A 14,509-nucleotide genomic window follows, 5' to 3' on the forward strand; every position below is an offset into this window, starting at 1 on the left:
CCTTTTCCCTGATTTCTTTGACTTTCGATAAAGCCGCAGACAAAGCTGTGTAAGGCGTGCGTTTAGCTTTCCTGGCATAAAAATAATTGCTCGGTTTTACAGCCAAATGAATTTTGTCAATTAAAAAATCATGGACTTCTCCCATTTCCCAAATAACTATTCATCTTTGCCTTTCGAAAATGCAGTGGATCAACTTGAGTAGAACGTGTGTTTTTCTTTTCTGGCATAAATACCAGGCCAGTTTTAAGATCAATGGTGCGCATGCTTATAATTTGCTACCCTCTGAAATAAGATTGGTATGTGACTTTAACAAGTTTAAGTCACTTGCGAAGCAATTATTCAAGCGCCAGTGAACTTGTGAACCAGTGATTTTACACTGGAGTCTATTTATTTGCTGATTAATCAGGACCCTATTTCTTTTCTCTATTTTTATTTCTCAGTATCAATAAATAAATAAATAAATAAATAAAGAACCTTTTGTCAGTTGAAAGATCATGTACTATTTCCTTTTCCCTAATTTCTTTATTTCTGTGGCTTATGATAAAGGAGTGGATCAACCTCAGTAGAACACGTGGTTTTCGTTTCAGGATTAAAAATAATCGCTCCTGTTCACAGCAGAGAGTATTTTATCAGGTAAAAGATCATGTGCTTTTCCCTTTTCGCTAATTACTATATTTCTTTGGCCTATGATAAAGCAGTGTTAGTTTTCGTTTTGGCCAAACTCTAAATTTCTCCCTTTTGGCTGGAAACAGTGGCCTCGTATTTTTACCCTTGTAAGCGTATCAGTTGGCAAGATCAATAACAGCTCAAGCTCCTTCTAATTGGATTTCTTTTCTCATTGTTTCGATTGCTGTATAATATTGACGTAAATGGTAGATTTTGACGGGAATGTGTGAACTGCAGACGGTGCCAGCAAATGGCGTATGGCGGTTTAACTTATTGTGAAATTCTGATACTGAAGGATATAACAACGAAAGGCATACAGATGAAATACTTAGAAGGTCTTTAGAAAGTTTTTGTGTCTGCGAAAACCGAGAGCCTGGTTGAAAAATGAAGAAATTAGGGAGTCTTAGGAACGGATCAGAGCATCTTTAAAGTCTGCTGAGTAGAGGTCTTAGATTTCTGTTAAAAAATACAGAAATGAAAGGTGTCTTTGCTTCCGCCTTCCGTAGGGGGCGTAGCTTCAAGACCAGGCACTTGTCTCGTCTAAGTTTTTCTCGAAATTATGACAAAAGAAAATACTGTTTCACGTAGTTGCAAAATAATTCTCAAATAGTATTTGCGATTTCGTCCTGAAAGAAAAGAGCAAATAATTGCAATGGGTAACTTGTTCAAAATTAAATTTGAGGGTCAAATGCAGCTGGAATGCTTCTGAAGTCTGCTCCTGAAGACCCCATTGGGTCTCAGTTTTCGGGGATCTTAGGTTTCGCAACAACCATTACAATCAAAACAATTTCTATTGAACACGAAGGATAAGCATTGCGTGTTAAAAGCTAGATAGTGCTTTTATACTACCAGTTGTTTCTAATTTTCATTTTTATGAGCCATTTCTGCGTAAACGTTTATATTCATCTTAGTCGAATCGTTTTCTCATGATACTGTCAGAATTTGCACAAGCTGTATATGGTAATAACAATAACAACAATCTTTATTAAAGACTTTACAATTAATACTCTGAACTAAGTTATGAAACAATCAGGGTTTTGCTAGCTCGCATATATTTATTTATATATGACCTTAAGAAACGAATCAATCAATCAATCAATCCCCGGAGGGAGGGGGGGGTCTCCTCGGTATTCTCGGTAGGGGTGTGCCGCCCAGTTCTCCAAATCCTGACCCCTATTTCAGACCAAAACATCCCGTTTTCTACACCCGTTTTCAGACCTGGCCTCTAAAATCGATACCCGTTTTCAGACCTGGCTTGTAGCGTAATTAAGCGTCACAACAGTGCCGAAGTCAAGAATTGGTAAAATTCACCCGAAAATTCCGCTCGAATGATATATTTTGGATATTTCTCTTTCTCTACTATTCATTTGGAGTTGAAAAGACAAATACGTTTATACACTCTCGTGATTCCCTTGAAAACCACCCCCGACTTAACACCATAATGGTCAAAATCTATACCCGTTTTCAGACCAAAACGGCAAAAAAAACCCACACCCTTTAGGGGAGTACCCCCCCGGAATCAATAAATCTTATTCCAAAATGGCTCCCATTTTACTATAGTTTTGTTTGCATTCAAATTAGCCCTTCTTGCCTCGTTCAAGGTAAAATTTTCTTTTGATTTTTGAGATTAAGAACGAGGTAAGGAGGGCTCATTCGAATGCAAACAAAACAATGTTAAAATCAGTGGTAGCGGCATTTTGGAATAAGGTCTATGAACTTTATTAACGTGTCTAAACTGAAGTATCTAGCAGAGATCCGACCTCTAACAGTGTACACCTAACTAACAATTAAGTGACTATAACTGAGTCACTGAGATAACTCCATAAAAACTTTTGTAAGAAATTGAGATAAATATTACAATGTCTGTTACAAAAACTAAGAATTGTATAGATGGCAGTCCTTCCATCCATCTTGTAGAAAGCTCGATAGATTACGCCTTCTTCTTTTAGATTGCTCGCAACTCTCTTCTTACTGGAGAGGTTAGTCCACAGTTTATCGGGACCAAGGTATTGGCTGGAAGTGACAGTGTTAAATCTGGGTAGCACAAAGTCGGTTTGTCTTAATTGATAAATGTGGTTGCTAGCCTGAAATAAATCATGGATTGTCCCGGCCATGGAACACAAATTGAGTTTAGCCTTATACATTACAGTAAAACACATATATCTTGCAGCCTTCTACCGTACCAAGATGGAAAATTTGCTTTATCCAGTTGCTGTAAGTGGCTAGACTGTTTGTCTGTAAAGCACAAAGCTCTTTTCTAAGTTTTTGATAAAAGGCGTTGTGTAACGTTTTTTCAGTTTCCTGAAGTCAGAGTCATTGTAGCATGAAGTATAGCCCGAGAACACGCGTTATTTTTTGCGTTTTTTTCAGGCGAGCGGCGGCAAGCACGAGGCGGGCGCGGGGCGCGAGTCACACGCGATCTTTGCGCCCTTTCCGTCGCGCGTGACTTGCGCTTGACTCCGCGCGCTCGCCTGAAGAACGCAAAAAAAAAAAAAAAAAATCACGCCTGTTCTGCAGGCTACATGAAGTATATACCTGATGTTCCCTTACATGAACAGCATCCAAGTGGCTGCAGAGCCATATGATAAGAGAGACACTGGGGACGAGTAGGCTGTGTTGGGTAACTACTTGGTGTAGGCACTCATATAGTGGTCCGGGCAGCTACACTTATATAAACTACTTTATGTAGGGTTTCATATAATGGTCCGTGTTAGGGTTACACTTATATACATAGACATCCTGAGCAGTATAGCCATCCTTTGCCGTACTTAGACCTCCTTAGATGTACTTAGACATCCTTAGCCGTAATTAGACATCCTTTGCAGTACTTAGACCTCCTTAGATGTACTTAGACATCCTTAGCCGTAATTAGACATCCTTTGCAGTACTTAGACATCCTTAGATGTACTTAGACATCCTTAGCCGTAATTAGACATCCTTTGCAGTCCCTAGACCTCCTTAGATGTACTTAGACATCCTTAGCCGTGATTAGACATCCTTTGCAGTACTTAGACCTCCTTAGATGTACTTAGACATCCCTAGCCGTACTTAATATTAGACATCCTTAAATGTACTTAGACATCCTTAGATGTACTTAGACATCCTTAGCAGTAATTAGACATCCTTTGCAGTCCTTAGACCTCCTTAGATGTACTTAGACATCCTTAGCCGTGATTAGACATCCTTTGCAGTACTTAGACCTCCTTAGATGTACTTAGACATCCCTAGCCGTACTTAATCTTAGACATCCTTAAATGTACTTAGACATCCTTAGATGTACTAAGACATCCCTAGCCGTACTTAGACATCCTTAAATGTACTTAGACATCCTTAGCCGTAATTAGAAATCCTTTGCAGTACTTAGACCTCCTTAGATGTACTTAGACATCCTTAGCCGTAATTAGACATCCTTTGCAGTACTTAGACCTCCTTAGATGTACTTAGACATCCTTTGCCGTACTTAGACCTCCTTTGCAGTACTTAGACCTCCTTAGATGTACTTAGACATCCTTAGCCGTAATTAGACATCCTTTGCAGTCCTTAGACCTCCTTAGATGTACTTAGACATCCTTAGCCATGATTAGACATCCTTTGCAGTACTTAGACCTCCTTAGATGTACTTAGACATCCTTAGCCGTAATTAGACATCCTTTGCAGTACTTAGACCTCCTTAGATGTACTTAGACATCTCTAGCCGTACTTAATCTTAGACATCCTTAAATGTACTTAGACATCCTTAGATGTACTTAGACATCCTTAGCAGTAATTAGACATCCTTTGCAATACTTAGACATCCTTAGATGTACTTAGACATCCCTAGCCGTACTTAGACATCCTTAAATGTACTTAGACATCCTTAGCCGTAATTAGACACCCTTAAATGTACTTAGACCTCCTTAGATGTACTTAGACATCCTTAGCCGTAATTAGACATCCTTTGCAGTACTTAGACCTCCTTAGATGTACTTAGACATCCTTAGCCGTAATTAGACATCCTTTGCAGTACTTAGACCTCCTTAGATGTACTTAGACATCCTTAGCCGTGATTAGACATCCTTTGCAGTACTTAGACCTCCTTAGATGTACTTAGACATCCTTAGCCGTGATTAGACATCCTTTGCAGTACTTAGACCTCCTTAGATGTACATAGACATCTTTAGCCGTACTTAGACATTCTTATACATCCTTAGCCGTACTTATACATCCTTAGCCGTACTTATACATCCTTAGCAGTACTTAGACATCCTTAGCAGTACTTAGACATCATTTGCTGTACTTATTCATCCTTATACATCCTTAGCTGTACTTAGACATCCTTAGATGTACATAGACATCCTTAGCAGTACTTAGACATCCTTATACATCCTTAGATGTACTTAGACATCCTTAGCCGTAATTGGACATCCCTAGCCGTAAGAAGACATCCTTAGCCGTACTTATATATCCTTCCACGTACTTAGACATCCTTAGCCGTACTTAGACATCCTTATACATCCTTAGCCGTGCTTATACATCCTTAGCAGTACTTAGTCATCCTTATACATCGTTAGATGTACATAGACATCCTTAGCTCTCCTTAGACATCATTAGCTGTACTTAGACATCCTTATACATCCTTAAACATCCTTAGCCGTACTTAGACATCCCTATACATCGTTTGCTGTACTTAGTCATCCTTAGATGTACTTAGACATCGTAGGCTGTACTTAGACATCCTTAGATGTACATAGACATCCTTAGCAGTACTTAGTCATTCTTAGCTGTACTTAGTCATCCTTAGATGTACTTAGACATCCTAAGCTGTACTTATGCAACCTTAGCTGTACTTAGACATCCTTAGATGTACATAGGAATCCTTAGCAGTACTTAGTCATCCTTAGCTGTACTTAGTCATTCTTAGATGTACTTAGACATCCTAAGCTGTACTTAGACATCCTAAGCTGTACTTAGTGATCCTTATACATCCTTAGATGTACATAGTCATCCTTAGCTGTACTTAGACATGCTTATACATCCTTAGACATCTCTAGCCGTACTTTGACATCCTTTGCTGTACTGAGTCATCCTTATACATCCTTAGCCGTCGTTAGTCATCCTTAGCTGTTCTTAGACATTATTAGCTGTGCTTAGACATCCTTATACATCCTTAGACATCCTTAGCCGTACTTTGACACCCTTAGCCGTACTTAGACATCCTTATACATCCTTAGCAGTACTTAGACATCCTTCGCTGTACTTAGCGTCCTTAGCTGTACTTAGACATCCTTATACATCCTTAGCTGTACTTAGACATTCTTAGCTCTACTTAGCTTGACATCCTTAGCCGTACTTAGACAGCGTTAGCTGTACTTAGACATCCTTAGCTTTACTTGGACACATCCTTAGCCATCCTTAGCCATACTTAACCATCCTTAGCGATACTTATACATCCTTAGCCGTACTTAGACATCCTTTGCTGTACTTAGACATCATTAAAAATCCTTAGCCGTATTTATACATCCTTAGCTGTACTTAGACATCCTTGAACATCCTTACACGTTTTTATACTTAGACATCCTTAGCTGTACTTAGTCATCCTAGCTTAGCTGTACTTAGACATCCTTAGCTGTACTTAGTCATCCTTAGACATCCTTAACCACCCTTAGTTTGTCGCCTGTGAACTTTGAGTATCTCATGGTAGCCACACTTGTTAACTGTGGTACAGCAGCTTACCATTCGTATTTGGTATACGGTATGGAAGACATCTTATATCGTCTGATTTTGCGGAATTTTAAATATTTGAGAGAAGACGGTGCCGTGACACAGCCTACTAGTTGCGAATGATTTCTATAAGTTATTTTCAGAATTCACTTTATTCAGTCTCAAGTTTTCAGGAGAGCGTAGAGGGGATTACTATAGAAACTTATATTGTCTGGTTAATATAACGTACCGTAGTTCTAATATAGATAGCAATTTAAAAGTATTGGTGATAAAGGGAGCGGCTTTAGGCATCTCCCTTTTTATAAACGTATGAATGGAATCATACTCGAAAATGTGAAGGAACATATGAGCTAATAAAGGAGCGCTAGTAGGGCCAATAGACGCGGATATCCCAACCAATTCAGTTGCTAAATATTACAGGCGTCTTATCATCTGTCCAGAAACTGTGAAAGTTATTTCTCAGTTTTAGTGTTTTTTACCTCCTGGTGGTATGCTTGAATACAAAGTTCAAAATTCCATAGTAATACGAGTAGTTGTATCCTTGTTGTTTTTTTTTAATCGGTTCACTACATGCACAAATTACAATAGAAGTTGGTCAAAGTATACTTCAAAATAGTGCGGTAAGGAAGCCCATTACTTCTTAATTTCAAGTTGTTTTTCTTATAATGTGTGGTTTAATTTTTTAAATTGTTGATAATCCACATTCTCTTTACAATCGTTTAACCAGAATAGTTTTGCCGCAGTAGGTAGACTGTGATTAGTATTCAGTGAAAGATCAGTGTTGGTTCACGAAATTGAACCTGCAATAAATCTAGGCTTGCATGGTCTTTGCCGTGAAGTTTTGTTATCCAATTAGGCTTAGTATGATTTTGCGTGCATCTTAATTCCTAGAATTGTAGTTGTTTAGTGTTGTTGTAGCTGGAAAAATCGCCAAGCATTACATAAACCTATACATGTAGTTGACACAAACATTTATGTCAGTTCACTGATCCCGTTTATTGAGGAAAGAAATAACAAAACATTAACATTTCAGTGTAACAATAACATCTACATAAGGATTTTACATCAAGAAAATTCCGTTGGATAAATTTTCTCGAACTTTTCATAAGCAGTCACTTATGACCCTAACGTCAAAAAAGAGAGCAATACAAGGAAGTTCCGTGAAAATTGAAAGTGGAACAAAAGGAAAAGAACCTACCTATAAAAATAATTGAAAGTAGGACAAAAGGGAAAGCAAAGGACAAACTTGATTTATTTTCCTACAAACGTTTTGATGGAACTTCTCGGTATAGAAATCTGAAAACAGAAAAAATAAACAATCCGCCCATCATTCCGAGTGCATTTTGAACCTGACCGAGTGTAAATGGATTTCACGTTGGAAAACAGTTTTAAACATTACCGAGATTTGAAAATTTGGTTCCTTTGATGCATGGGATAGATCACGACTTGTTTTCAAACCTTTTTTGGGATTATGATAGAGAAACTCCATGCATTGAACTCATGAACACTTTCCCCGAGTAATTGATTCCTTGCAAATATATACCTATATTACTGGTCCTGGTTGAGAACGCGTGACAATGGCTACAATGGCTAAGGATATCTAAAAACGCCTAAGGATGTCCAAGTACGGCTAAGGATAACTAAGTACGCATAAGGATGTCTAAGTACGCCTAAGGATGTCTAACTACGGCTAATTATGTCTAAGGATTGCTGAGTACAGCTAAGTATGGCTAAGGATGTTTAAGGATGTCTAAGTACGTCTTAGGATGTCTAAGTACGGATAAGGATGTCGAAATACAGCTAAGAATGTCTAAGTACGGCTTAAAATGTCTAAGTACGTCAAAGAATGTCTAAGGACGGCTAAGGATGTCCAAGTACGGCTAAGGATGTATAAGTACATCTAAGGATGTCTAATTACGCATAAGCATGTCTAAGTACGGCTAAGGGTGTCTAAGTACATCTAAGGATGTCTAAGTCCAGTTAAGGATGTCTAAGGATGACTGAGTAAAGCTAAGTATGGCTAAGGATGTTTAAGGATGTATAAGTATGTCTAAGGATGGCTGAGTACAGCTAAGTATGGATAAGGATGTTTAAGGATGTCTAAGTACGTCTTAAGATGTCTAAGTACGCCTAAGGATGTCTAAGTACGGCTAAGGATGTATAAGTACAGCTAAGGATGTCTAAGTGGGGCTAAGGATGTCTAAGTATGGCTAGGGATGTCTTATTACGGCTAAGGATGTCTAAGTACGTGGAAGGATGTATAAGTGCGGCTAAGGATGTCTAAGTACATCGAAGGATGTCTAAGTACGGCTAGGGATGTCTAATTACGGCTAAGGATGTCAAAGTACGTCGAAGGATGTCCAAGTACGGCTAACGATGTCTAAGTGCGGCTAAGGATGTCTAAGTACGGCTAAGGATGTCTAAGTACAGCTAAGGATGTATAAGTACAGCTAAGGGTGTATAAGTACGGCTAAGGATGTCTAAGTACGGCCAGGGATGTCTTATTACGGCTAAGGATGTCTAAATACGTCAAAGGATGTCTAAGTACAGCTAAGGATGTCTAAGTACGGCTGAGTAACACTAAGTACGTCTTAGGATGTCTAAGTACGCCTAAGGATGTCTAAGTACAGCCAAGGATGTATAAGTACAGCTAAGGATGTCTAAGTAGGGCTAAGGATGTCTAAGTACAGCTAAGGATGTCTAAGTAGGGCTAAGGATGTCTAAGTACAGCTAAGGATGTCTAAGTAGGGCTAAGGATGTCTAAGTACAGCTAAGGATGTCTAAGTACAGCTAAGGATGTCTAAGTAGGGCTAAGGATGTCTAAGTACGGCTAGGGATGTCTAAGTATGGCTAGGGATGTCTAAGTACATCTAAGGAGGTCTAAGTATGGCTGGGGATGTCTAAGTACATCTAAGGAGGTCTAAGTACTGCAAAGGATGTCTAATTACGGCAAAGGATGTCTAAGTACATCTAAGGATGTCTAAGTATGGCTAGGGATGTCTAAGTACATCTAAGGAGGTCTAAGTACTGCAAAGGATGTCTAATTACGGCAAAGGATGTCTAAGTACATCTAAGGATGTCTAAGTAGGGCTAAGGATGTCTAAGTACGGCTAGGGATGTCTAAGTATGGCTAGGGATGTCTAAGTACATCTAAGGAGGTCTAAGTACTGCAAAGGATGTTTAATTACGGTAAAGGATGTCTAAGTACATCTAAGGATGTCTAAGTACGGCTAGGGATGTCTAAGTATGGCTAGGGATGTCTAAGTACATCTAAGGAGGTCTAAGTACAGCCAAGGATGTATAAGTACAGCTAAGGATGTCTAAGTACGGCTAAGGATGTCTAAGTACAGCTAGGGATGTCTAAGTACAGCCAAGGATGTCTAAGTACAGCCAAGGATGTATAAGTACAGCTAAGGATGTATAAGTACGGCTAAGGATGTCTAAGTACGGCTAAGGATGTCTAGGTACATCTAAGGAGGTCTAAGTACAGCCAAGGATGTATAAGTACAGCTAAGGATGTCTAAGTACGGCTAAGGATGTCTAAGTACTGCTAAGGATGTCTAAGTACAGCTAAGGATGTCTAAGTACGGCTAAGGATGTCTAAGTACGGCTAAGGATGTCTAAGTACTGCTAAGGATGTATAAGTACAGCTAAGGATGTCTAAGTACGGCTAAGGATGTCTAAGTACGGCTAAGGATGTCTAGGTACATCTAAGGAGGTCTAAGTACAGCCAAGGATGTATAAGTACGGCTAAGAATGTCTAAGTACGGCTAAGGATGTCTAAGTACTGCTAAGGATGTCTAAGTACAGCCAAGGATGTATAAGTACAGCTAAGGATGTCTAAGTACGGCTAAGGATGTCTAAGTACGGCTAGGAATGTCTAAGTATGGCTAGGGATGTCTAAGTACATCTAAGGAGGTCTAAGGACTGCAAAGGATGTCTAGTTACGGCAAAGGATGTCTAAGTACATCTAAGGAGGTCTAAGTACTGCAAAGGATGTCTAATTACGGCTAAGGATGTCTAAGTACATCTAAGGAGGTCTAAGTACTGAAAAGGAGGTCTAATTACGGCTACGGATGTCTAAGTACATCTAAGGATGTCTAAGTACATCTAAGGAGGTCTAAGTACTGCAAAGGATGTCTAATTACGGCTAAGGATGTCTAAGTACATCTAAGGAGGTCTAAGTACTGCAAAGGATGTCTAATTACGGCTAAGGATGTCTAAGTACATCTAAGGAGGTCTAAGTACTGCAAAGGATGTCTAATCACGGCTAAGGATGTCTAAGTACATCTAAGGATGTCTAAGTACTGCAAAGGATGTCTAATTACGGCTAAGGATGTCTAAGTACATCTAAGGAGGTCTAAGTACTGCAAAGGATGTCTAATTACGGCTAAGGATGTCTAAGTACATCTAAGGAGGTCTAAGTACTGAAAAGGATGTCTAATTACGGCTAAGGATGTCTAAGTACATCTAAGGAGGTCTAAGTACTGCAAAGGATGTCTAATTACGGCTAAGGATGTCTAAGTACATCTAAGGAGGTCTAAGTACTGCAAAGGATGTCTAATTACGGCTAAGGATGTCTAAGTACATCTAAAGAGGTCTAAGTACTGCAAAGGATGTCTAATCACGGCTAAGGATGTCTAAGTACATCTAAGGATGTCTAAGTACTGCAAAGGATGTCTAATTACGGCTAAGGATGTCTAAGTACATCTAAGGAGGTCTAAGTACTGAAAAGGAGGTCTAATTACGGCTAAGGATGTCTAAGTACATCTAAGGATGTCTAAGTACATCTAAGGAGGTCTAAGTACTGCAAAGGATGTCTAATGACGGCTAAGGATGTCTAAGTACATCTAAGGAGGTCTAAGTACTGAAAAGGAGGTCTAATTACGGCTAAGGATGTCTAGGTACATCTAAGGATGTCTAAGTACATCTAAGGAGGTCTAAGTACTGCAAAGGATGTCTAATGACGGCTAAGGATGTCTAAGTACATCTAAGGAGGTCTAAGTACTGCAAAGGATGTCTAATTATGGCTAAGGATGTCTAAGTACATCTAAGGATGTCTAAGTACATCTAAGGAGGTCTAAGTACTGCAAAGGAGGTCTAAGTACGCCAAAGGATGTCTAAGTACATCTAAGGAGGTCTAAGTACGGCAAAGGATGTCTAAGTACATCTAATGAGGTCTAAGTACTGCAAAGAATGTCTAAGTACATCTAAGGAGGTCTAAGTTCTGCAAAGGAGGTCTAATTACGGCTAAGGATGTCTAAGTACATCTAAGGAGGTCTAAGTACTGCAAAGGATGTCTAATTACGGCAAAGGATGTCTAAGTACATCTAAGGATGTCTAAGTAGGGCTAAGGATGTCTAATTACGGCTAGGGATCTCTAAGTATGGCTAGGGATGTCTAAGTGCATCTAAGGAGGTCTAAGTACTGCAAAGGATGTTTAGTTACGGTAAAGGATGTCTAAGTACATCTAAGGATGTCTAAGTACGGCTAGGGATGTCTAAGTATGGCTAGGGATGTCTAAGTACATCTAAGGAGGTCTAAGTACAGCCAAGGATGTATAAGTACAGCTAAGGATGTCTAAGTACGGCTAAGGATGTCTAAGTACGGCTAGGGATGTCTAAGTACAGCCAAGGATGTATAAGTACAGCTAAGGATGTATAAGTACGGCTAAGGATGTCTAAGTACGGCTAAGGAATTCTAAGTACATCTAAGGAGGTCTAAGTACAGCCAAGGATGTATAAGTACAGCTAAGGATGTATAAGTACGGCTAAGAATGTCTAAGTACGGCTAAGGATGTCTAAGTACTGCTAACGATGTCTAAGTACAGCCAAGGATGTATAAGTACAGCTAAGGATGTCTAAGTACGGCTAAGGATGTCTAAGTACGGCTAGGGATGTCTAAGTATGGCTAGGGATGTCTAAGTACATCTAAGGAGGTCTAAGGACTGGAAAGGATGTCTAGTTACGGCAAAGGATGTCTAAGTACATCTAAGGAGGTCTAAGTACTACAAAGGATGTCTAATTACGGCTAAGGATGTCTAAGGACATCTAAGGAGGTCTAAGTACTGAAAAGGAGGTCTAATTACGGCTAAGGATGTCTAAGTAAATCTAAGGATGTCTAAGTATATCTAAGGAGGTCTAAGTACTGCAAAGGATGTCTAATTACGGCTAAGGATGTCTAAGTACATGTAAGGAGGTCTAAGTACTGCAAAGGATGTCTAATTACGGCTAAGGATGTCTAAGTACATCTAAGGAGGTCTAAGTACTGGAAAGGATGTCTAATCACGGCTAAGGATGTCTAAGTACATCTAAGGATGTCTAAGTACTGCAAAGGATGTCTAATTACGGCTAAGGATGTCTAAGTACATCTAAGGAGGTCTAAGTACTGCAAAGGATGTCTAATTACGGCTAAGGATGTCTAAGTACATCTAAGGAGGTCTAAGTACTGAAAAGGATGTCTAATTACGGCTAAGGATGTCTAAGTACATCTAAGGAGGTCTAAGTACTGCAAAGGATGTCTAATCACGGCTAAGGATGTCTAAGTACATCTAAGGATGTCTAAGTACTGCAAAGGATGTCTAATTACGGCTAAGGATGTCTAAGTACATCTAAGGAGGTCTAAGTACTGCAAAGGATGTCTAATTACGGCTAAGGATGTCTAAGTACATCTAAGGAGGTCTAAGTACTGAAAAGGAGGTCTAATTACGGCTAAGGATGTCTAAGTACATCTAAAGAGAGTCTAAGTACATCTAAGGAGGTCTAAGTACTGCAAAGGATGTCTAATGACGGCTAAGGATGTCTAAGTACATCTAAGGAGGTCTAAGTACTGCAAAGGATGTCTAATTACGGGTAAGGATGTCTAAGTACATCTAAGGAGGTCTAAGTAGTGAAAAGGAGGTCTAATTACGGCTAAGGATTTCTAAGTACATCTAAGGAGGTCTAAGTACTGCAAAGGATGTCTAATCACGGCTAAGGATGTCTAAGTACATCTAAGGATGTCTGAGTACTGCTAAGGATGTCTAATTACGGCTAAGGATGTCTAAGTACGTCTAAGGATGTCTAAGTACTGAAAAGGAGGTCTAATTACGGCTAAGGATGGGTAAGTACATCTAAGGATGTCTAAGTACATCTAAGGAGGTCTAAGTACTGCAAAGGATATCTAATGACGGCTAAGGATGTCTAAGTACATCTAAGGAGGTCTAAGTACTGCAAAGGATGTCTAATTACGGCTAAGGATGTCTAAGTACATCTAAGGAGGTCTAAGTACTGCAAAGGATGTCTAATTACGGCTAAGGATGTCTAAGTACATCTAAAGAGGTCTAAGTACTGCAAAGGATGTCTAATCACGGCTAAGGATGTCTAAGTACATCTAAGGAGGTCTAAGTACTGCAAAGGATGTCTAATTACGGCTAAGGATGTCTAAGTACATCTAAGGAGGTCTAAGTACTGCAAAGGATGTCTAATTACGGCTAAGGATGTCTAAGTACATCTAAGGAGGTCTAAGTACTGAAAAGGAGGTCTAATTACGGCTAAGGATGTCTAAGTACATCTAAGGATGTCTAAGTACTGCAAAGGATGTCTAATTACGGCTAAGGATGTCTAAGTACATCTAAGGAGGTCTAAGTACTGCAAAGGATGTCTAATTACGGCTAAGGATGTCTAAGTACATCTAAGGAGGTCTAAGTACTGAAAAGGAGGTCTAATTACGGCTAAGGATGTCTAAGTACATCTAAAGAGAGTCTAAGTACATCTAAGGAGGTCTAAGTACTGCAAAGGATGTCTAATGACGGCTAAGGATGTCTAAGTACATCTAAGGAGGTCTAAGTACTGCAAAGGATGTCTAATTACGGCTAAGGATGTCTAAGTACATCTAAGGAGGTCTAAGTACTGCAAAGGATGTTTAATTACGGCTAAGGATGTCTAAGTACATGTAAGGAGGTCTAAGTACTGCAAAGGATGTCTAATTACGGCTAAGGATGTCTAAGTACATCTAAGGAGGTCTAAGTACTGCAAAGGATGTCTAATCACGGCTAAGGATGTCTAAGTACATCTAAGGATGTCTAAGTACTGCAAAGGATGTCTAATTATGGCTAAGGATGTCTAAGTACATCTAAGGAGGTCTAAGTAGTGAAAAGGAGGTC

This window comes from Pavona decussata, unplaced genomic scaffold (genome assembly GCF_977016875.1).
Source record: "Pavona decussata unplaced genomic scaffold, jaPavDecu1.1 SCAFFOLD_95, whole genome shotgun sequence".
In the NCBI taxonomy this organism is placed as follows: Eukaryota; Metazoa; Cnidaria; class Anthozoa; order Scleractinia; family Agariciidae; genus Pavona; species Pavona decussata.